This window comes from Phyllobates terribilis, unplaced genomic scaffold (assembly GCF_046119375.1).
Source record: "Phyllobates terribilis strain yellow unplaced genomic scaffold, ASM4611937v1 Scaffold_1__5_contigs__length_1240528914, whole genome shotgun sequence".
Lineage (NCBI taxonomy): Eukaryota > Metazoa > Chordata > Amphibia > Anura > Dendrobatidae > Phyllobates > Phyllobates terribilis.
Window position 1 is genome coordinate 1071306037 of NW_027362761.1, and position 25405 is coordinate 1071331441.

General features: G+C 48.7%; 1 protein-coding gene across 2 annotated transcripts in view; it reads left to right on the forward strand.

The window, feature by feature from the left end:
* Nucleotides 1-25405, forward strand: part of LNX1 (ligand of numb-protein X 1) — a 314205-nt gene that overhangs the window by 46429 nt on the left and 242371 nt on the right. The window lies entirely within an intron of this gene.

Below are 25405 nucleotides of genomic sequence, written 5' to 3' on the forward strand. Positions count from 1 at the left end.
TCAGTGAGATAGATGTGGCTTGTGGCTGCAGCACCTGAAATGCTGCACCATCCGATTACCTAGTTGAATATTGCAATTCTCACTAGTTAGGGGCCGGTCCCCTCTGCGACTCGATCCCTCCACCGCCTGGTAGACTCGGGCGTACGGGTGGCCTCCAGGACTGCCCGTACCCCTGGGATCCTTTCTTCACTCCTGGAGCCTTCTCTCTGCTCCCGTTCCTTCCTCCTCTCCTTCTCCTGGGCCTCCTCACTCAGGCCCGCGCTTCTCTCAGCAGAGTTCCTTCAGAGCTCCTGCTCCCAACTCGTCCTCTGACTCAATCTCCTCAGAACTCTCTCTAGAATGTTCCACCCTCTCTTTTATATTGCTTCTTACTGAGCTCCCCTGAACTTCTTCCCCCACCCATACCCACTACATGGTTCCCCCTACTTTGGTTCCCCCCACTCCAGCCAGGGACAGGGCTCAGCAAAGGAGCAGCGCATCTTGCCCCTCCTGCTGGTCTGGAGTAGAGTAGTGTTAGATGCAGGTGTTAGGGTCCCGAGCAGTACTCCTTCCTTACCTGAGAGTGAGATACCACACCTCTGGGTGAGATGCAGTACCTCTGTGGCGACTGAACCCTCAGGGGTGCCACACTTACACTCTACAGGGGAGAGAGAAACTCGCTGACCATTAGAGCTTACACTCTACAGGGGAGAGAGAGAGGAACTCGCTGACCATTAGAGCTTACACTCTACGGGGGAGAGAGAGAGGAACTCGCTGACCATTAGAGCTTACAGTCTACAGGGGAGAGAGAGAGGAACTCGCTGACCATAAGAGCTTACACTCTACAAGGGAGAGAGAGAGGAACTCGCTGACCATAAGAGCTTATGACGCACCCCCTGGGCCATGTTCGGGGAATACCCGGAGCCGGATCTGTTGGGGATAGTAGTCCTCGTGGCGATGACCCGGTCCGTGCCCAGGGTGTCAAACCAAGTGGCAGAATTTAGTATAAGATGTTATAGTATTCGACTACGCCACCCGTGGATTGCGGTCAGTGGGGACCGCCGCTGCACCGCAGACCGCTGAGGCTGATGTTGTTTGTGCAGCTGAGTATGGGATGACTCCCCACGGGAGGAGTATTGCCTCAGGGCAGCTAGAGTGGATAATGATGGGAGTGATGGTGCGAGTGTCCCAGTACTGATGGTGCTGGTGCGGCAAGGAACCCCAGAGACGTGTGTTGCAGTTTCCAAATCTTTACTCACGATTTTGGTTCAGATCACCCCGGCCGAGAGTGACCACCCGAGCCGTGCTGCGCCCACCAGGTGCGGGACTCGGCCAAATCCCAGGCAATTCCAGAGCGTGGTCCAGAGCTCCCTTCTCTTCCTCTCTACTGGCCGTCCCCACCAGGGACCCACCTCTGTCCGGCTTCCTCGGGCCTTCTGGCGGCGAAACCTTTCCCGATTTCCCTGACCCTATATGGCGTGCCTTCCTGGTGGATATGGTGAGGGGTCGCGCCAAGACTTGACCACGACCTCCGGTTCCTGGCTAAGGATAATTGGCCTCCACCAGTTTGGGATCCGGTACCCTGTTCTGCCAACCCTTCACCCGTTATCTCGTGGGATCTTAGGGTTCCCTCTTTACTTGCGTCTCTGGGCCTTTCCCTGTGTTTCTGTTCCTTCTTCTTCTTCCTTCTTTCTCTCTCTCTGCCTCAGGCCTCCACTTCAGGCCTGACTCTGGAACTGGGCCCGGACTGAGCCACAGCTCCCTGTCAGCCCTCTCTGGCTGAGCTCCTCTCTGAACTGAACTAACCGGACTGCACACTCATCTAAGATGGTGCCCACCTTATATACCTCCCTTCTGACACCCGAGCCCAGGTGACCAGCACCCAATGGGCTCCTACCTATGCCCAGAGTCCCTTCCCTCTCTGCTCCTACACCACTGGGATATTCCTCCCCCCTCCCCACTCCAGCCAGGGACAGACGCTGTCGTACCTGCACATCTATCTGGTGGGAGTACCGTTGATCTGTCCCCTGGAAATGGGGTGTGTGTGGTGTATGCAGCTAACTGAGCCCCGGTCAACACTCCATCCTTACCCGGGAGTGGAATATCACACCTCTGGTTCGAGGTGCAATAGCCCTGTAGCAGCCGAGTCCTCGGGGTGCTACATTCCCCCCTGGTAAATCACAGCACGTCCTCGGGCTGGAAAAGAGCAAAACAATAGTAAACATACAAAAATTTTAAAGTGTACACTTGCATATAAGATATATCAACTTTTCAATCATCCCTTTATGGGAGGTCCTTTTTCTCTTTAACGTTACTGGTCAAAACTACCGGAACTCTTTTAGCATATAACACATTATAAAACATCACAGGTAACTCTTACATTATTATCCTAGCAGCATATAAACTTTCAATATAAAACCTTTTCAAGTAAAACATTCTCATATAAAACGTTCTTCACAAACACATTCTTGATCTCTGGCCACGGTGCAACTTGTGACTAGGTAAAGTGCAACAGTCACCAATTCCGAGGTAGAAAAGCAGTTCCTATAAAACCAGTAAGGGGCGCTTAAGGAAGCGCAACTATGTACAAGGGGTATGGCCGCTCACAGTGCTCGGCATGATAAAACAAAGGGTGGCTGTTCACAGTCCTCAGCCTGGTTAGGGATTAGGGGCAAACCAGTCAACAGTTTCAAAACAGTCCCAACGGGGACCACAGTTCAATTAGCAGCAGCTCGGGTACCCTAACGGGTAACTATATACAGTCCTTCGTTCACGCTACTTCCCTTCAGTAGCTATGTCCTCTCTGTGCTCCCTCCTGAGGGTAGTCTTCAGACCCGTCCGGGTCCTCTTGGCTTTCCTCGTACTGCAGCTCCTCCTCAGTTAGCCGGTGTACGTGAAGGGCGTACGGTGCCTTGGCACACTCATGCCGGGTGAAGGTGACCACGTCACCTGGGTAGAGATCACGTCCACGGTGTCCCTCAGGTAGGTGGCTCTCGACATCCCTGCGGGTGACAAAGACGTCGCCGGGGGTTCGATCGTCTCGGATAAAGCCCCAGCCATGCTCCAGCTGGAACTTTACTACGGTCCCGTTGACTCGGGGACCGCGGGCGGCTCGGGAATCTTGTCGGGTCCTGCGCTTCTGCTCCGCGCTCCGGGCCTGCAGCTGTTCTTCTCGGATTCGCCTCTCCCGCCGTTCCCTTTCAAATACCTCCAGCTGTTGACGGCAGCACTCTTCACGCCGGGCTGCGTCCGCCCGGGTCTCCTGGGTGAACCCCATGAGGCTCTCACCGGTCGGATCCCATTCAAATTGGGCGTCCTCTAACGGGAGCGGAGCAATTTTGGCGGGCTCCGGAGCTGGGATCAGAGGCTCACACAGGGGCCGTTCCCTCCGGAGTCGGGGGTTGACGTACTCCGGTGGCCACACGAAGGGCATTCCGTCCGGGCTGGTATGTTGCGCGAAAAGATCTGCGCCCAGGGGTGGCACTGTGGAGGTAGAGGGCGCTGTAGGGGCAGCGGCGCCCGGGTTCACCAGGTCTTGCGACCAGGCCGGTGGCACTTCCTGTTTTGCCGCGCTCAGGGTCGAGGGGCGTGGCGCGAAAGGGGGCGTGACCGTGGCTCCCGCCGCTTGAGGCCTAGTTGGGAGCAGTGGCGGTGCGGCAACGGGCGGGGTGAGTAGGACTTCGGGTTCTGCGACGGGGAGCTGGGGCAGGCTTACGGCTACTGGGCTCGGGGTAATGACGTCCCCATTACCTGCTTCCATCCTTGCGGCTCCCTCCGCGGCGTCGTCTCCGGCCTTCGTCCCTCCTGCACCATCCTCAAGGGCAGACATGCTCCACGTTGCGGGTGGCGCCCCCTGCTGGCGGGTTCCAGCCTGCCGGGCCATCTCCCTTCTCCATTCGGCCAGCGCTTCCTGCTGCGCTCGGGCCATCTTCCGGGCTAAGTCCTCCAGCGCAGCCTGTGCACGCTCCCGATCTCTGGGGAGCTGTGCCAGGATCTCCACCAGGCTGTCTGGGGTGGCGGCCTGCAGCAGGCTCCGGACCACGGTGTCGGCACTGCTCAATGCTTCCTCCATCTCCGGGTGCGGTCTGTCCAGATTGATCCAGGCCGCGCCCAGCCCCTCAGTTTTGTTCCCTATCCGCCCCCATTGGGAGTGGCCCCGGGGCAACTTAGCGACAGTCAGTTTCAGGGGCAGCCCCCCCACCCTGATGGACATCTCCATTGTTTCAGTCTCGGCTGGTGGGGGCGGTCTCCTCCTTTGGCGCCACTCTGGGACCATGCCCACGATGGGAGGTGGCCTCTTGCCACCCTCTGGCTCTGCCAGGGCGGGGAACCATCCAACATGGCGGGAATCGTCCCCTGATGGCGGGAAACTCCGCGGATGGCGGGCAAAGGCTGCAGATGGCGGGCAAACGGCGGGAAACGACCCGAGATGGCGTCCGATGGCGGGAATCCTCCGGAATTGGCGGGAGACTTCTTTTTGAGGTACATGTGAACTTTTCTTCAGGCACGCAGTACCCGGTGGTTGCGGGCACGAGATCCTGCCGACTACGCCAAAGTTGACGCACCCCCTGGGCCATGTTCGGGGAATACCTGGAGCCGGATCTGTTGGGGATAGTAGTCCTCGTGGCGATGACCCGATCCGTGCCCAGGGTGTCAAACCAAGTGGCAGAATTTAGTATAAGATGTTATAGTGTTCGACTACGCCACCCGTGGATTGCGGTCAGTGGGGACCGCCGCTGCACCGCAGACCGCTGAGGCTGATGTTGTTTGTGCAGCTGAGTATGGGATGACTCCCCACGGGAGGAGTATTGCCTCAGGGCAGCTAGAGTGGATAATGATGGGAGTGATGGTGCGAGTGTCCCAGTACTGATGGTGCTGGTGCGGCAAGGAACCCCAGAGACGTGTGTTGCAGTTTCCAAATCTTTACTCACGATTTTGGTTCAGATCACCCCGGCCGAGAGTGACCACCCGAGCCGTGCTGCGCCCACCAGGTGCGGGACTCGGCCAACTCCCAGGCAATTCCAGAGCGTGGTCCAGAGCTCCCTTCTCTTCCTCTCTACTGGCCGTCCCCACCAGGGACCCACCTCTGTCCGGCTTCCTCGGGCCTTCTGGCGGCGAAACCTTTCCCGATTTCCCTGACCCTATATGGCGTGCCTTCCTGGTGGATATGGTGAGGGGTCGCGCCAAGACTTGACCACGACCTCCGGTTCCTGGCTAAGGATAATTGGCCTCCACCAGTTTGGGATCCGGTACCCTGTTCTGCCAACCCTTCACCCGTTATCTCGTGGGATCTTAGGGTTCCCTCTTTACTTGCGTCTCTGGGCCTTTCCCTGTGTTTCTGTTCCTTCTTCTTCTTCCTTCTTTCTCTCTCTCTGCCTCAGGCCTTCACTTCAGGCCTGACTCTGGAACTGGGGCCGGACTGAGCCACAGCTCCCTGTCAGCCCTCTCTGGCTGAGCTCCTCTCTGAACTGAACTAACCGGACTGCACACTGATCTAAGATGGTGCCCACCTTATATACCTCCCTTCTGACACCCGAGCCCAGGTGACCAGCACCCAATGGGCTCCTACCTATGCCCAGAGTCCCTTCCCTCTCTGCTCCTACACCACTGGGATATTCCTCCCCCCTCCCCACTCCAGCCAGGGGCAGACGCTGTCGTACCTGCACATCTATCTGGTGGGAGTACCGTTGATCTGTCCCCCGGAAATGGGGTGTGTGTGGTGTATGCAGCTAACTGAGCCCCGGTCCACACTCCATCCTTACCCGGGAGTGGAATATCACACCTCTGGTTCGAGGTGCAATACCCCTGTAGCAGCCGAGTCCTCGGGGTGCTACACTCGCTGACCATTAGAGCTTACACTCTACAGGGGAGAGAGAGAGGAACTCGCTGACCATTAGAGCTTACACTCTACAGGGGATAGAGAGAGAGGAACTCGCTGACCATAAGAGCTTACACTCTACAAGGGAGAGAGAGAGGAACTCGCTGACCATAAGAGCTTACACTCTACAGGGGAGAGAGAGAGGACCTCGCTGACCATTAGAGCTTACACTCTACAGGGGTGAGAGAGAGATAAACTCGCTGACCATAAGAGTTTACATTCTATAAAGAAGAGAGAGAGGACCCTGCTGACCATGAGAGCTTACACTCTACAGGGGAGAGAGAGAGGAACTCACTGACCATTAGAACTTACACTCTACAAGGGAGAGAGAGAGAGATGAACTCGCTGACCATTAGAGCTTACACTCTACAGGGGATAGAGAGAGAGGAACTCGCTGACCATAAGAGCTTACACTCTACAAGGGAGAGAGAGAGGAACTCGCTGACCATAAGAGCTTACACTCTACAGGGGAGAAAGAGAGGAACTCGCTGACCATAAGAGCTTACACTCTACAGAGGAGAGAGAGAGGAACTCGCTGACCATAAGAGTTTACATTCTATAAAGAAGAGAGAGAGGACCCTGCTGACCATGAGAGCTTACACTCTACAGGGGAGAGAGAGAGGAACTCACTGACCATTAGAACTTACACTCTACAGGGGAGAGAGAGAGAGATGAACTCGCTGACCATGAGAGTTTACATTCTATAAAGAAGAGAGAGAGGACCTTGCTGACCATAAGAGTTTACATTCTATAAAGAAGAGAGAGAGGATCCTGTTGACCATGAGAGCTTACACTCTACAGGGGAGAAAGAGAGGAACTCGCTGACCATAAGAGTTTACACTCTACAGGGGAGAGAGAGAGGAACTCACTGACCATAAGAGCTTACATTCTACAGGGAAGAGAGAGAGGACCCTGCTGACTCTGAGAGCTTATGACACGCCCCCTGGGCCGGTCGTTGCTAGGGGAGATGTCACAGTGGCGGTGACCCAGTCTGTGACCCAGAGCAGTCAATAAAAGGGGATATTATAGATGTTGCTGTGTGGTTGTGGTGCGGTGTAGTGCAGGGGGTGATGGCACAGCAGTAATAATTCACAGAGACAGTGGGGATGCCATCTTCCGGATTTACTCACAGTTCTCACTTTGTTCCTGGTTACAACTGCAGATCATAACTTCCCACGTCGCCCTGTGCTTACTCAGGGAGAGGTTCAGCCAACCCTCAGGTACCTCCGGAGTACATAACGGAACCCCCTTATGTGTGTTCCTTCTGGCCATCTCCCTGCACCTCACACCCAGTGTCCCAATCCAGTGACCGCGGACCTTGTCGGGCGACGTCTTCTCTGACCCCTGGGTCCTCTATGGCCACTTTCTCAGTGAGATAGATGTGGCTTGTGGCTGCAGCACCTGAAATGCTGCACCATCCGATTACCTAGTTGAATATTGCAATTCTCACTAGTTAGGGGCCGGTCCCCTCTGCGACTCGATCCCTCCACCGCCTGGTAGACTCGGGCGTACGGGTGGCCTCCAGGACTGCCCGTACCCCTGGGATCCTTTCTTCACTCCTGGAGCCTTCTCTCGGCTCCCGTTCCTTCCTCCTCTCCTTCTCCTGGGCCTCCTCACTCAGGCCCGCGCTTCTCTCAGCAGATCCTGCTCCCAACTCGTCCTCTGACTCAATCTCCTCAGAACTCTCTCTAGAATGTTCCACCCTCTCTTTTATATTGCTTCTTACTGAGCTCCCCTGAACTTCTTCCCCCACCCATACCCACTACATGGTTCCCCCTACTTTGGTTCCCCCCACTCCAGCCAGGGACAGGGCTCAGCAAAGGAGCAGCGCATCTTGCCCCTCCTGCTGGTCTGGAGTAGAGTAGTGTTAGATGCAGGTGTTAGGGTCCCGGGCAGTACTCCTTCCTTACCTGAGAGTGAGATACCACACCTCTGGGTGAGATGCAGTACCTCTGTGGCGACTGAACCCTCAGGGGTGCCACACTTACACTCTACAGGGGAGAGAGAAACTCGCTGACCATTAGAGCTTACACTCTACAGGGGAGAGAGAGAGGAACTCGCTGACCATTAGAGCTTACACTCTACGGGGGAGAGAGAGAGGAACTCGCTGACCATTAGAGCTTACACTCTACAGGGGAGAGAGAGAGGAACTCGCTGACCATAAGAGCTTACACTCTACAAGGGAGAGAGAGAGGAACTCGCTGACCATAAGAGCTTATGACGCACCCCCTGGGCCATGTTCGGGGAATACCCGGAGCCGGATCTGTTGGGGATAGTAGTCCTCGTGGCGATGACCCGGTCCGTGCCCAGGGTGTCAAACCAAGTGGCAGAATTTAGTATAAGATGTTATAGTATTCGACTACGCCACCCGTGGATTGCGGTCAGTGGGGACCGCCGCTGCACCGCAGACCGCTGAGGCTGATGTTGTTTGTGCAGCTGAGTATGGGATGACTCCCCACGGGAGGAGTATTGCCTCAGGGCAGCTAGAGTGGATAATGATGGGAGTGATGGTGCGAGTGTCCCAGTACTGATGGTGCTGGTGCGGCAAGGAACCCCAGAGACGTGTGTTGCAGTTTCCAAATCTTTACTCACGATTTTGGTTCAGATCACCCCGGCCGAGAGTGACCACCCGAGCCGTGCTGCGCCCACCATGTGCGGGACTCGGCCAACTCCCAGGCAATTCCAGAGCGTGGTCCAGAGCTCCCTTCTCTTCCTCTCTACTGGCCGTCCCCACCAGGGACCCACCTCTGTCCGGCTTCCTCGGGCCTTCTGGCGGCAAAACCTTTCCCGATTTCCCTGACCCTATATGGCGTGCCTTCCTGGTGGATATGGTGAGGGGTCGCGCCAAGACTTGACCACGACCTCCGGTTCCTGGCTAAGGATAATTGGCCTCCACCAGTTTGGGATCCGGTACCCTGTTCTGCCAACCCTTCACCCGTTATCTCGTGGGATCTTAGGGTTCCCTCTTTACTTGCGTCTCTGGGCCTTTCCCTGTGTTTCTGTTCCTTCTTCTTCTTCCTTCTTTCTCTCTCTCTGCCTCAGGCCTCCACTTCAGGCCTGACTCTGGAACTGGGCCCGGACTGAGCCACAGCTCCCTGTCAGCCCTCTCTGGCTGAGCTCCTCTCTGAACTGAACTAACCGGACTGCACACTGATCTAAGATGGTGCCCACCTTATATACCTCCCTTCTGACACCCGAGCCCAGGTGACCAGCACCCAATGGGCTCCTACCTATGCCCAGAGTCCCTTCCCTCTCTGCTCCTACACCACTGGGATATTCCTCCCCCCTCCCCACTCCAGCCAGGGGCAGACGCTGTCGTACCTGCACATCTATCTGGTGGGAGTACCGTTGATCTGTCCCCCGGAAATGGGGTGTGTGTGGTGTATGCAGCTAACTGAGCCCCGGTCCACACTCCATCCTTACCCGGGAGTGGAATATCACACCTCTGGTTCGAGGTGCAATACCCCTGTAGCAGCCGAGTCCTCGGGGTGCTACACTCGCTGACCATTAGAGCTTACACTCTACAGGGGAGAGAGAGAGGAACTCGCTGACCATTAGAGCTTACACTCTACAGGGGATAGAGAGAGAGGAACTCGCTGACCATAAGAGCTTACACTCTACAAGGGAGAGAGAGAGGAACTCGCTGACCATAAGAGCTTACACTCTACAGGGGAGAGAGAGAGGACCTCGCTGACCATTAGAGCTTACACTCTACAGGGGTGAGAGAGAGATAAACTCGCTGACCATAAGAGTTTACATTCTATAAAGAAGAGAGAGAGGACCCTGCTGACCATGAGAGCTTACACTCTACAGGGGAGAGAGAGAGGAACTCACTGACCATTAGAACTTACACTCTACAGGGGAGAGAGAGAGAGATGAACTCGCTGACCATTAGAGCTTACACTCTACAGGGGATAGAGAGAGAGGAACTCGCTGACCATAAGAGCTTACACTCTACAAGGGAGAGAGAGAGGAACTCGCTGACCATAAGAGCTTACACTCTACAGGGGAGAAAGAGAGGAACTCACTGACCATAAGAGCTTACACTCTACAGAGGAGAGAGAGAGGAACTCGCTGACCATAAAAGTTTACATTCTATAAAGAAGAGAGAGAGGACCCTGCTGACCATGAGAGCTTACACTCTACAGGGGAGAGAGAGAGGAACTCACTGACCATTAGAACTTACACTCTACAGGGGAGAGAGAGAGAGATGAACTCGCTGACCATGAGAGTTTACATTCTATAAAGAAGAGAGAGAGGACCTTGCTGACCATAAGAGTTTACATTCTATAAAGAAGAGAGAGAGGACCCTGTTGACCATGAGAGCTTACACTCTACAGGGGAGAAAGAGAGGAACTCGCTGACCATAAGAGCTTACACTCTACAGAGGAGAGAGAGAGGAACTCGCTGACCATAAGAGCTTACACTCTACTGGGGAGAGAGAGAGGAACTCGCTGACCATTAGAGCTTATACTCTACAGGTGAGAGAGAGAGAGGAACTCGCTGACCATAAGAGCTTACACTCTACAGGGGAGAGAGAGAGGAAATCGCTGACCATAAGAGCTTACACTCTACAGGGGGGAGAGAGAGATGAACTCGCTGACCATAAGAGTTTGCATTCTATAAAGAAGAGAGAGAGGACCTTGCTGACCATAAGAGTTTACATTCTATAAAGAAGAGAGAGGACCCTGCTGACCATGAGAGCTTACACTCTACAGGAGAGAGAGAGAGAGGAACTCGCTGACCATTAGAGCTTACACTCTACAGGGGAGAGAGAGAGAGAGGAACTCGCTGATCATAAGAGCTTACTCTACAGGGGAGAGAGAGAGGAACTCGCTGACTATTAGAGCTTACACTCTACAGGGGAGAGAGAGAGAGGAACTCGCTGACCATAAGAGCTTACACTCTACAGGTGAGAGAGAGAGGAACTCGCTGACCATAAGAGCTTACACTCTACAGGGGAGAGAGAGAGAGGAACTCACTGACCATAAGAGCTTACACTCTACAGAAAGAGAGAGAGGAACTCGCTGACCATAAGAGCTTACACTCTACAGGGGAGAGAGAGAGGAACTCGCTGACCATAAGAGCTTACACTCTACAGGGGAGAGAGAGAGGAACTCGCTGACTATAAGAGCTTACACTCTATAGGGGAGAGAGAGAAAGATAGGACCCCGCTGATAATAAGAGCTTATAAACTACAGGCGAGAGAGGCAGAGGACCCAGGTAACCAAAGGAGCTTACACTTTACAGGCGAGAGAGGACCTCACCGATCATAAGAGCTTATACTCTACAAAAGAGAGAAAGGAACAGAGAGAGAGAGAGAGGACCCCGTTGACTATAAGAGCTTACACTCTACAAAAGACAGAGATTTACCTAGTGACTTAGGAGATAAAAAAAACAACCCTGTTGTAAAACTGTGCTCCGCTGGGAACCACTGATCTGTGATGGCCCACCTGACCACCAATGTACAAGGTATGATAATCTGCTATATGCCATAGCTGCAGGGCATTATGGGAGGCCCGCACAGCCACGAAGAATCACGTTTGCCTGCTCTCTGATGCTTCAGGAATTTGGGAAATGGTGCAGGGCTACTTTGTTTGTGTGAAATCGGATGTCAAAATGTTCGTATTCGTGTGAAACCATGCATTTCAGGAAATTGGATTCTCCGCAAATCAATCTGCTCATCTCTATTACTAACCTATTTTTCATTTTTTTTCTGGAGTACTGAACCAAAATTCATGAATGGTCCAACATTTTTGCAGACATTCATCCCACCTCCCACCCCTACATCCTACTCTCAAAATGTCTGTGAATCAGAAAGATCCCAACATGAATTCAGTTTTATGGTAGCAGGAAAACCTGAGCACTGGGTTTGCCCAGTGCAGGTCTTATATGTCAAATATGACGGGTTTTAGAATAAACTGACTTTTGACCTCAGTCTAGAATTACGTTCAGTTACCCCAGAGAGGAAACAATGATTGTGTCACCACACCAGTGACAGAGTGATAGACCAGGACAAATGCCAGGATACATTTAACTCCAGTCCAGCATCTCAGTCTCCTGTCAATAACAAAAATGACCTTTACAGGACTGTCCCTTCTCCTTATAACATAGTTGTGCTGCCTTCTGGAAAGAAAAAAAAACAGTTTTGATTTCAGGACATCAGAAATATTCAAAGAGAGATTTTTATTTGTCTGTTTTGCCCCAGATTGATTTTCTGGCGTAGTTGAAGCATAAAGATGTTTTCCGTCTGCAGCTCAAATCCCTGTGGTTATCATTACCGTCCTTTACAGCAGCGCATTACTGCAGAAATGGGAGCAATCCATTATTCTCACTGTTTGATATGACACAAAGGGTAATTCTTACATTGAATAAAAAATACGTCTGCCGTCCTTGTAGCTTTTGCTTAGCTACAGTACATATGAAATTTCTAAAAGCCAAATACTTCAATAGCTACAAGTAATGTCGCTGGGTACAATGACTGTCGTCTTCTATTATACTCTGAAAATTGACATATAATTAAGCCTTGATTTTTTTTAACTTTGTGAGATATGACAACCCCTCCATTCAACTTTGTTGAATACTATGTTCTCTGCAGCCTCAAGTTACTGGTGTTATTGGTGCTCAAAGCAATTTATTTTAGTTTAAAAAAAACTTTGCATGGAACACAAAGTTTCGTGACATTTCCACCATTGCAACTATTTTTCTATGGCTCTAAAATAGAAAATAAGTAACTTTTCAAAGTCTTCATTAAAAAATATCCTGCCATTTAGTGCATACAGCACTTATGTGGTGTTTGGTGGCAAAGCTGACGTCGTTTCATGCTGCAATCGTCTGATTTCCATCTCAGTACTTTCTTGTAAGACCACGGCCCCACTATCAGTATTCGGTCAGTATTTTTTCTCAGGAGTGGGAGCCAAAACCAGGAGCAGGTGATAAATGCAGAATTGGTGACTTGTTTCTATTATACCTTTTCTCTGATTGTTCCTCATCTGGTTTTGGCTCCCACTCCTGAGAAAAAATACTGACCAAATACTGACCAAATACTGATAGTGGGGCCGTGGCCTTAACATTTGGTAAATTAGCAAGAATTAGGGCCCAGACCGAGGAAATTATGACTGCTGGATCAGAGTTAGGCCACTTTCACATAGAGAGTAGCAATAGCTGGGCGACCCATTGGAGCCTTTGCATTCGTGCCAATTAGCTTCAAGTTATGCCACTTGCCATAAAGATAGCTCCAAGGCCACGTTCACATGTTCAGAATTTGGTCAGTATTTTACATCAGTATTTGTAAGCTAAAACCAGGAGTGGGTGATAAATACAGAAGTGGTGACGTGTTTCTATTATACTTTTCTTCTGATTGTTCTACTACTGATTTTGGCTTACAAATGTGAACATGGCCTTAGAGCTATCTCTATGGCCTGTGGAGTAACCTGAAGCTAATGGGCCCAATGCAAAGGCTCCAATGGGGCCCCCAACTATTGCTACTCTTCATTAGTAATGGTCTTTTTATATGGGCCAAAGGGACCTTCTGGGTCCCCTAGGCTCCAGGGCCCAGGTGAGACTATAACCCCTGCACCTATTATAGTTACGCTCCTGTCTATGGCCACGTTCACATGTTCAGTATTTGGTCAGTATTTTACATCAGTATTTGTAAACCAAAACCAGGAATAATCAGAGGAAAAGTATAATAGAAACACGTCACCACTTCTGTATTTATCACCCACTCCTGGTTTTGGCTTACAAATACTGATGGAAAATACTGACCAAATACTGAACATGTGAGCGTTAACTAAGGCCTTATTCTCACTCAAATAACACATCCTAGATCTGAATGAATTAAAAATTCTCATTCAATACTTTTTTATGCATAAAGTTGAATGTGCTGACAACAAAATCACACAAAAATCATCAATGGAAATCAAATTTATTAACCAATGGAGGCCTGGATTTGGAGTCACCCCCAAAATTAAAGTGGAAAAACACACTACAGGCTGATCCAACTTTGATGTAATGTCCTTAAAACAAGTCAAAATGAGGCTCAGTATTGTGTGTGGCCTCCACGTGCCTGTATGACCTCCCTACAACGCCTGGGCATGCTCCTGATGAGGTTGTGGATGGTCTCCTGTGGGATCTCCTCCCAGACCTGGACTAAAGCATCCGCCGACTCCTGAACAGTCTGTGGTGCAACGTGACGTTGGCGGATGGAGCGAGACATGATGTCCCAGATGTGCTCAATCGGATTCAGCACAGCCCTCCATGTGCTCGCCAGAGGTAGCCTGACTGCCATTAGGTACCGAGATGAGATCCTCAGACCTCTTGTGAGACCATATACTGGTGCGGTTGGCCCTGGGTTCCTCCTAATGCAGGACAATGCCAGACCTCATGTGGCTGGAGTGTGTCAGCAGTTCCTGCAAGATGAAGGCATTGAAGCTATGGACTGACCCGGCCATTCCCCAGACCTGAATCTGATTGAGCACATCTGGGACATCATGTCTCGCTCCATCCACCAACGTCACGTTGCACCACAGACTGTCCAGGAGTTGGCGGATGCTTTAGTCCAGGTCTGGGATCAGATCCCACAGGAGACCATCCGCAACCTCATCAGGAGCATGCCCAGGCGTTGTAGGGAGGTCATACAGGCACGTGGAGGCCACACACAATACTGAGCCTCATTTTGACTTGTTTTAAGGACATTACATCAAAGTTGGATCAGCCTGTAGTGTGTTTTTCCACTTTAATTTTGGGGGTGACTCCAAATCCAGGCCTCCATTGGTTAATAAATTTGATTTCTATTGATGATTTTTGTGTGATTTTGTTGTCAGCACATTCAACTTTGCACAGAACAAAGTATTCAATGAGAATATTTCATTCATTCAGATATAGGATGTGTTATTTGAGTGTTCCCTTTATCTTTTTGAGCAGTATATTTAAACACGTATGTGAAAAAATGGTACCAGTGGTCATCAGTGTGTCCGTTTTTACCATCAGTATTTTTCACAGATGGATAAAGAAAGAAAGAAATTACAAAGTTTCTCCTATACTTTGAAGTGTTAAACACGGATTGCACATGGATTACACACGGAATCCATCTGTGTGCTGTATGTGTTTATCACGGACACATACACTAGTATTGGCCCTCGTCATCGGTGCTGCTGGAAAAAAATTGACATATCTCCGTGTTTTGCATGGACTTACAGTCTGAATAAAACCAGGGGAGGAGTCCTGAGGAGATAATTTGCATATTCCCACTGCATTTTGGGGTAAGTGAAGAGTCTCCGCGAGCTCAAAGAACACTGGATTTTGGCTGTTGGAGCTGAAAAGAGGACATCGGTAAACCAGGGGAGGAGTCCTGAGGAGATAATTTGCATATTCCCACTGCATTTTGGGGTAAGTGAAGAGTCTCCGCGAGCTCAAAGAACACTGGATTTTGGCTGTTGGAGCGAAAAGAGGACATCGGTAAACCAGGGGAGGAGTCCTGAGGAGATAATTTGCATATTCCCACTGCATTTTGGGGTAAGTGAAGAGTCTCCGCGAGCTCAAAGAACACTGGATTTTGGCTGTTGGAGCTGAAAAGAGGACATCAGTAAACCAGGGGAGGAGTCCTGAGGAGATAATTTGCATATTCCCACTGCATTTTGGGGTAAGTGAAGAGTCTCCGCGAGCTCAAAGAACACTGGATTTTAGCTGTTGGAGCTGAAAAGAGGACATCGGTAAACCAGGGGAGGAGTCCTGAGGAGATAATTTGCATATTCCCACTGCATTTTGGGGTAAGTGAAGAGTCTCCGCGAGCTCAAAAAACACTGGATTTTGGCTGTTGGAGCTGAAAAGAGGACATCGGTAAGCATTTTGAAGCTTTTTTTTTAAGCTTTTTTCACTGTTTTCAGAACATTAACAATAAGAACATGGAAGAGTCCATGAGCCATTTGGTGAGCTGCATATCCTGCTACATGTTCACAGACTTGCCAGTGGAAAACCCAAACTTCACATGCCAGAAATGCAAGCTTGTGTCCCTGTTGGAGGAAAAGTTGCGAAATCTAGAAGAGAGGTTAACTACCTTGAAAATCATTAAGGAAGGTGAAGAGTTCTTAGACAGAGCAGAATTATCTCTTCATGATTCAGAAAGAGAAGAAATTCGAACTGCACCTGACGAAACAGAGGAATGGAAGCATGTGACCCACAGAAGCAGGAGGATCGAGAGGCAGTCAGCACCCATACTGCTCAGGAACCAGTACCAGGCTCTCACGCAGGAGAACCATGAAGAAATACAGCAAAATAAGACTTTGCCAGCAATGAATAACCTTGTAAGCCCTCAGAATCCTCCTGGATGGAGAAAGAAGAATGTTGTGAAGAAAAAACGGAGAGTGGTGGTCATGGGGGATTCCCTGTTAAGAGGAACAGAGGCCGCTATCTGCAGACCAGACATAACCTCAAGAGAAATGTGCTGTCTTCCAGGAGCAAAAATTAAAGATGTGTCTGACAGGATATCAAGACTCTTCAGACCTACAGATCACTACCCATTTCTGCTAATATATGTGGGGACAAATGACACCGCAAGAAAGGACCTGGAAACCATCTGCAGTGACTTTGAAGACTTAGGCAAGAAAGTGAAAGAATTGGGAGCGCAGGTGGTCTTCTCATCCATCCTCCCAGTGGATGGCCATGGAACAATGAGGTGGAATAAGATTCTACAGGTGAACAACTGGCTACGTCGATGGTGCCGTCAACAAGGATTTGGATTTCTGATCACGGAATGAATTACCTATACGATGGACTGCTTGCTAGAGATGGGATGCACCTTACGAAGACTGGAAAACATGTATTTGGAAGTCGCCTTGCTACACTCATCAGAAGAGCTTTAAACTAGAACAATGTGGGAAGGGAAGCAAAAGGCCAGAAAAAGCCATACAGCTGACAAATACTATTGAGATCTCTGCTACTGGAAGTGGAAAAGAAGAACAAAGACAAAACAATTTAAATAATAAAAATATGGGAGGAAGAGAAACCAATCACAAACTAAAATGTTTTTATACAAATGCACAAAGCATGGGCAACAAACAAGGAGAATTGGAACTACTAATGCAGGAAAAGGAATATGATGTCATTGGAATCACTGAAACTTGGTGGGACGATACACATGATTGGAATAAAAGGCTAAAAGGATACAACTTATTTGCAAGAAACAGACTTGATAAACGAGGAGGAGGTGTTGCATTGTATGTTAGAAAAGCGTATATCTGCACAGAGATTGAAGCTTCAGAGACTGGGAGTTCTGTGGAAACTGTTTGGGTAAGAATACAAGGAGAGAACAACGGAAAGGACACCATTGTAGGCATTTACTACAGGCCACCTGGGCAAGCTGAAGATATGGATGAACTCTTTATGTATCAAATGACCAAGTTCTCCAAAAAATATGACGTAGTGGTCATGGGAGATTTCAACTATCCAGACATTTGTTGGGAATCTCTCTCAAGTAAAACTAACAGGTCAAGCAAATTCTTATCCTCTCTTGCTGACAACTTTATCTTCCAAAAGGTAGGGGAGAAAACAAGGGGATCTGCTACTTTGGATCTAATCCTTATAAACAGGGAGGAAATGGTTGAGGAGGTAAAGGTGGCTGGGACCCTAGGAGGCAGCGATCATGCTATTATAGAATTTTGGATAACTAGAGGAGGAAGACATGTGAAGACTCAAACTTCAAGGTTAGATTTTAGAAAGGCAGATTTTAAGAGACTCAGAAAGAGAATAGGAGGGATCCAATGGCTGGATGTCCTTAAGGACAAAAATGTCCAGGAAGGATGGGAAATTTTTAAAAATGAGATTCTCAAAGCACAATCGTTAACAATCTCGAAAAGTAGGAAGAATGGGAAGCATTTAAGGAAACCAGGATGGATGAACACAGAACTTAAACACATGCTAAAAAGAAAGAAAGAAATGTTTATTAAATGGAAAGAGGGAGGCATATCTAAAGAAGATTATAATGCAGTCTGCAGATCCTGTAGGGCACGTATCAAGTTAGCTAAAGCTGACAATGAATTAAGGCTTGCAAGAGATGTCAAAAGCAATAAAAAGGGATTTTGGGGGTTTGTCAGAAATAAAAGAAAAGTCAAAGATGCTATAGGATTTTTACAGGATGAAAATGGAGAAATGGTAAGAGAGGATGTTGAGAAGGCCGAACTTTTTAATTCCTATTTTGCATCTGTTTTCTCTCAGAAAGAAAATGTAACATCAACTGATCTTCAATGTCCTTTTAAAGGAATAGAGGAATCCAAGTTATCTGTAAACAGAAAGATTGTGAGGGAATATTTAGCTAACATAAATGAGTTCAAGTCTCCAGGTCCAGATGAATTACACCCCAGAGTACTGAAGGAGATCGTAGAAGAAATTTTAGAACCACTCTCCATAATCTTTGAAAATTCTTGGAGAACAGGAGAAGTCCCAGAAGACTGGAGAAGAGCAAATGTTGTTCCTATGTTCAAAAAGGGGAAGAAGGTGGACCCAGGGAACTATAGGCCGGTGAGTCTGACTTCTATACCAGGAAAGATCTTTGAACAAATTATTAAACAACATGTATGTAAGTACATGGATAAGAATGAAGTGATTAACCAGAGTCAGCATGGGTTTGTAACTAACAAGTCATGTCAGACTAACTTAATTTCCTTCTATGACAGAATCACTGACTGGGTGGATCAGGGAAATGCTGTAGATATAGTATATCTTGACTTCAGCAAAGCATTTGACAAAGTATCTCACACCATCCTTATTGAAAAAATGACCAAGTATGCAATGGACCAGGCAACTGTTAGGTGGATTCATAACTGGCTTAGTGATCGGACTCAAAGGGTGGTTGTAAATGGCTTCACATCCAGCTGGATGAATGTCTCAAGTGGGGTACCACAGGGCTCCGTCCTGGGACCTGTATTGTTCAACATCTTTATCAATGATTTAGATGAAGGAATTGAGGGTAAACTGATTAAATTTGCTGATGACACAAAGCTAGGAGGGATAGCTAATACTAGAGAAGAGAGAGGATTCAAAAAGACCTAAATAAACTGGAGCAGTGGGCAGCAACCAACAGAATGGTTTTTAACAGGGAAAAATGCAAAGTACTACATCTGGGCAATAAAAATGAAAAAAACATATACAGAATGGGAGGAATAGAGCTAAGCAACAGTACATGTGAAAAAGACTTAGGTATACTAATAGATCATAGACTGAACATGAGTCAACAGTGTGATGCAGCAGCAAAAAAGGCAAATACAATTCTGGGATGTATTAACAGAAGCATACAGTCTAGATCACGTGAAGTCATTATCGGTCTTTACTCCTCTTTGGTCAGACCTCATCTGGAATACTGTGTACAGTTTTGGGCACCACATTTTAAAAAAGACATAGACAAACTGGAGCAAGTTCAGAGAAGAGCGACCAGAATGGTGACTGGTCTGCAAACCATGTCCTATGAGGAAAGGTTGCAGGATTTGGGAATGTTTAGCTTGCAAAAAAGAAGACTGAGAGGAGACTTAATAGCTGTCTACAAATATGTCAAGGGCTGTCACATTGTAGAAGGATCATCTTTATTCTCATTTGCACAAGGAAAGACTAGAAGCAATGGGATGAAACTAAATGGGAGGAGACACAGATTAGATATTAGAAAAAACTTTTTGACAGTTAGGGTGATTAATGAGTGGAACAGGCTGCCATGAGAGGTGGTGAGTTCCCCTTCAATGGACGTCTTCAAACAGAGGCTGGACAGACATCTGTCTGAGATGATCTAGTGAATCCTGCTTTGAGCAGGGGGTTGGACCAGATGACCCAGGAGGTCCCTTCCAACTCTACCATTCTATGATTCTATGATTCTATGAATAAAAACATGGACATGTGAATAGCACTATAGATTATAATAGGTACATGTTGTATACATGAAAAATACAGATGCATCACATACTGGAAACACTGACGTCTGAATGACAAGCCTTCCTTGAGCTATATATGGGCTTATTTTTTGCAGTACGAGCTGAAGTTTTTTTTATTATAGTTATTGAGGTTCATATGATCTTTTTATTCTCTTTTTTTGTGAGGAGGAACATAAAATAAGAAAATAGTAATTCTGGAATTTATTTTTCATTCCAACATTCACCATTTAGGATAAAAATGATGATATTTTATTTATTTAGATAATTACGAACGCAGCAAGACCTGCACAATTATTAAGCAAGTGAGTATTTTCACCATTTTTATGCAGATTTTCCATATCCGCTCTGTATAAACGTGAATGCTGATTAGATGAAGCAGATCAGGTGATGTGTATTTGTGTAATGAGGAGGATGAGGCCTAAGGATACAACACACTTTATCAAGGTGTGTAGAATTATTAGGCAGCTTGTTTTCCTCTGGCAAAATGGGCCAAAAAAGAGATTTATCTGACTCTGAAAAGTCAAAAATTGTTAAGTCTTTAACAATGCAGCACTCTTGAAATTGCCAAGATATTGGGGTGTGATCACAAAACCATCAAAAGTTTTGTTACAAACAGTCAACAGGATCACAAAAACAGCGTTGAGAATAAAAGACGCACATTAACTCCCAACGGAGGCTAACCGCTCCTCCACTGTCGAGCGCGAGGGGGCGTCACTCCTGGACATTTTGTGAACATCCAGGGCGTACCACCCCCACACCCCGTGGTGGCGGGTGTACGACACAAAGTCACCGAGGAAGAGATTCCGGCCAGGGTGTCCCTTCTTCAGCCGCGGCTCAACATCCCGCCGGCTGACAAAGACGTCTTGCTCAAACTGGGGACTCCTAATGAAGCCCCATCCCGCCTCCTGGTGGAAGTGGACAATCTGCCCTTCCTCACGGGGGCTTGGACAGGCTGCCTCCTCCTGGCGGGCCCTGGACTTTGCGACCTTGGCGCGCACTTCCAGGTGCTCGCAGCGAACCTCCCTCTGCCGTTGCTCCCGGTCAAGCTGGAGGATTTGCTGCCTACACAGTTCGCTCCTCGTCCGCGCTTCAGCCCGGGTCTCTTAGGGGAAGCCCATCAGGTCCCCCCCCTGGTTGTCCCAGGCCAGCTCCTCAGCCGCCGACCAGGTGACTGAAGGTGCGAGCAGCGGTGACAGCAGGGGTTGCTGCAGGTCCTCGGGGAGTGCGGACCAGTCCGGGTTGGGGTCGGTGGATTCCCCAGCAGACACAGGTTCCTCCGAGATGGGAGGCGGGAGGCAATGCAGGCCTCCGGCGATGGCGGAGGCTTCCAGCTCCAGGGAGAAGACCTGCTCCCAGGTTACCGCGCCAGGTAGCAGGTACTCGGTCATCAGATCCAGGAGGGGCACGGTGGCCTCAGCAGCCGGGACGGGGGGTATCACTCTTACTCGATCCTGGGCTGCACGCGACTTCCGTTGCTTCTTCCTCCTGCGTTGCTGCTCCTTGGTGGCGGGCCCGGATCCTCTGCAGCATCTCCTCCCGCCACGCGGCGGACGCCGCATGCTGGGCCTCAGCTACCCTTCGGGCAAGGTCCGGGGTTTCTTTACGAAGGAATTCCGCTTCTCCCGGGGTCAGGATCATGCCTTCCTCCTCTCCCATGAGAGTAGAACCTGGGACGGGTTCGGAATGCTCCGGTAGACTTCCCTCAGGAGCGTGCAAGTCTGCTTCTGAGTATGGTGAGTCTCGGACTGTTATGGCCGCACCAAGTGGTTTTCCTCGCTCCCTCCTCTTTTCGGGGTGGCTCCTGGGCAGTAAGCTGACAGGCCCTCCCAGGGACATCCCATCCATTTTGACGGGCACTTCCCCGCGGACAGTCTCTAATGGAAGGGGCAGTCTGCTCTTTTGGCGCCATGGGGGAGCCAGGCCCACGATAGGAGGTGCTAGGGCGCTGTCCTTTCTACACATTATGGCGTCCTTTCTTCTTGGGCGGGCGCCATTTTAAGTGGAAAACGACAGTCTGAGGTATAAAGGCGCGCAGTACCCGGTAGCAATGGGCAATCCGTCTCCGTTGCTGCGGGCACGCAATCCTGCCGACTACGCCAAGTATGTGACGCCTACTTCGCTGCTCGCTAACCCACCCTGAGAGATGAGGATACTTGGAGCTGGGTCAGATGTTGGGGGTTGCAGTCGTGGCCTGGACCCGTTCCGTGCCCAGGGTCGTCACATCAAAATAAGGGCTAGGAGGGACGGTGGTAATCGAGTGGATGTATTGACTACACCACCTGTGGTGTCTGGTGATTCCCCACCAGCGCTGCGTTCAGTCCTCTGAGGCGGGATGTAGTGGCAGCCGCAGATGATACTACTCCCCACAGGCGGAGCAGGGCCTCAGGGCAGAGGAGACAGGAGGATGGGAGCTGTAGTTGAAGATGTGGTGCGGTGTGGTGCGGTGCCGCGTTGCAATAAGAAACCGGAGGCCATAGGGGTAGTCTTCCAAGCTTTACTCACGGTAGAATGCACAGCCGCAAGGCTTCTCCCTGCTCCTCATGGAGCGCTGCGGCCACCAGGACCGGGGGTCTGACAACCTCCGGATAGTTCAGATGCTTTGGTCAGGACCCCGCACCAGAGTGTTCCTAGACTTTCCCACTAGGTCCTCTCCTGTCCGTATGTGATACGTGTACTAAGGCCGGGTCTCCCTCTGGACTATGCACAGAACAAGGGTACGGGTGGCGACTTCGCTCCGTCCGTTACCCGGTGGGATCTACTGAGCCTCCGGGCTTCTCCGACTAAGACTTGAAGTGACAGAGTCAGATATCAGGGGCCGGTACCCCTTTTGCAGCAGGACTCCTTCTGACTAGGCCAGAATAGTGAGGACAGGTGGCGTATGCCGCTCCGTCTGCATCCCCCTTGGATCCTTTTGCCTGTGGAGCTTGTCTCCTCTACTCCCCTCCAGGCCTTCTTGGGTAGGGACCTTGACCGGGTAGAGATAGCCGTTAACTCTAGCCCGCTCCTCGTCTCAAGGCCAGAGCACGAGGACCGTGTCCCCATCAACTGCAGGTTCACACAGAAAGCCACGTTCAGTGATGAAGATCACAATCAAAAGACCATAAGCCCAAAATGGCTGTTTATTAAATATGAATTTGGTGGTGTAACCTAAATGTGCACCCTCCACCCTCACCCACTACATGGTTCCTCCTATCTTTGGTTCCCCCTCCTCTCCTCTTATCCCGGCTGGGGCAGCACCCTGGTGCATATTAGCCACCCTCAGGTGGGAGAGATGTAGTGATGAATGCAGAGGTGGGGTCCTGACAGCTGCACCATCCTTACCTCGAAGGAGAGATACCACACCTCATTAAAGAGATGCAGTACCCCTGTGGCAACTGAACCCTCAGGGGCGCCACAGAAACATCAAGACTGAGCCATGTAATATCTGAAGACAGATTGTTCAAAGGCTTTATGGACTGATTAGATGAGAGTGACTATTGACGGACCAGATGGATGGGCCCATGGCTGGATCAGTAACCAGTACAGACCTCCACTTTGACTCAGGCACCATCAAGGTGGAAGTGGGCTAATGCTATGGGCTGGCATTATTAAAGATGAGCTAGCTTGACCTTTTTGGGTTGAAGATTAACTCAAAATCAACACCCAAACCAAAGTTTTTAGAAGACACTTTCTTTAAGCAGCGATACAGCAAAAAGTCTGCATCTTTCAAGAAAACCTGTTTATTTTTATGAAAGACAAAGCTCCATGTCTTTTTACAGTGAAGTTCACTTTTTTCTTAATATTTAAATGAGCTGTTAAGATCTATGGGCCAGACAAAGATCTGCATGAGAATCTACTTCCAGAGCATATATTAAATGAAAGGGGAAGTTACCAGTGTGAGAATCAGGAAGAGCAGACTGTCAGTCATCACATGTCTCACACTGGTATCTCCCCTTTAAAGTAAGCTCTGGATGCAGATTCTCAGGGAGATCTGTGTCCGGCCCATAGATCTTAACAGCTCATTTACATATTACAGAAAATAATGTCACTGTAAAATGACATCAGATCGCGGATATCAAGGGATCATTTTATTCAACTTTCTATGACCTACATATCCATATAGACAGCCTAGGAGGATTGATTGTACTAACAGATTCCCTTTAAAGATGAAAAAATAATGACACGACCCCTTCCTCACCCGACCTGATCCCTATTGAGAATTTGTGGATCCTTTTTAAATGGGACATTAATCGTGAAGGAAAGCAGCGCACCATTCTGAACAATGTCTGGGAGACTGGTTGGTGCTGCCCAAAAAGTTGATTGTCAACAGATTAAGAAACTGACAAACACCATGGATGGAGCTTATGGCTGTTATTGAAAATAAAGGGGGGCTATATTGGTCACTGATGTATATATATTTTTCTAAATGTCAGAAATGTATTTTTTTACATTTTGATTTTTTTATTATAATTCTCACTTTGCCAGACAAAACATTTGAGATAGGAAAATGTATGTTTTTCATATAGTTGCATAATAATTCTGTACACATACATAGATATTCTCCTAAAAAATACAAAACCTCACTTTTACTTTCTGAAATATTTAGTTTTCAGGTTTATTAAAGAAGCACTCCTCCTCCTATCAAAGTTTTTATCCTCTTAATATATTGCAGTCATCATATTATATAGCACTGTGTAATTACAATTGCTAATTTTGCCTCTACCCAGCTAATTCTCCTCTTTTCCATTAGGTCTATGACATCACATGATTAAAAACTGACTAGCTGAATCCTCCTACGCTCTATGTAGAAACAGTAGCTCATTTTTCCATGCGTGACTCATGAGTCACTGCAAAAGTCTAGTCTAGTGGCAAAGGGGTTGAGGGAGCAGCTGGGTCAGAAGTTGAAGAGGGGATGATAAATGCAGGGAGAAGAGACTTCCTATTTCTACATAGAGCCAGAGAAAAGAGAAGAATTTACTGGGTAGGAAGGCAAAATGAGCAATTGTAAGTACACAGTGTTATATAATATGATGACTGCAATATATTAAGAGGATAAAAACTTTGATAGGAGGATTAGGAGTGCTTCTTTAAGTATCTGGATTGACCGACATTTTTTGGTATACAATACACAGCAATAATGTAATATTACAATTTTTTTTTTTTTGTAAAATTACCGATCTCTTTCACCAACATAAATATGTGGCAGACAAAGTAGCAGATAATGTTGTGGATGGTTGATATGTGTTGAAAGGGACAATTTTCAATTTCTTAAATGCCATATGGGACAGTGGGATCTAAGATGTTAAATCGTTGCCATTGGAGCTGGCTCCATTTGCAGCAGGAGATTATTCTGACAAAGATTAGAAACCTGCAATGTCTTGGAGCTTTTTAGAGCTAATCTCTTGAGCCCATTACATATTTTCAGTCTGCACATCTGATGTACATGTATGGAGCATATTGTAAGTTGAAACCTGAGCGCGCAGTGGTCGCAACACTTACCTGGTTTCGTGCTGCCAATGGTCATAATCAGAGGTGTAGACTGAAAGCAGCATCAATCAAAACAATTGTTTTAAACAAAATAATTTGAAAAGTTATTTTATTTTTTATTTTTGGTGCATTGGAGCAATATAAACAATTATGCCAAGGTGCATAGCTT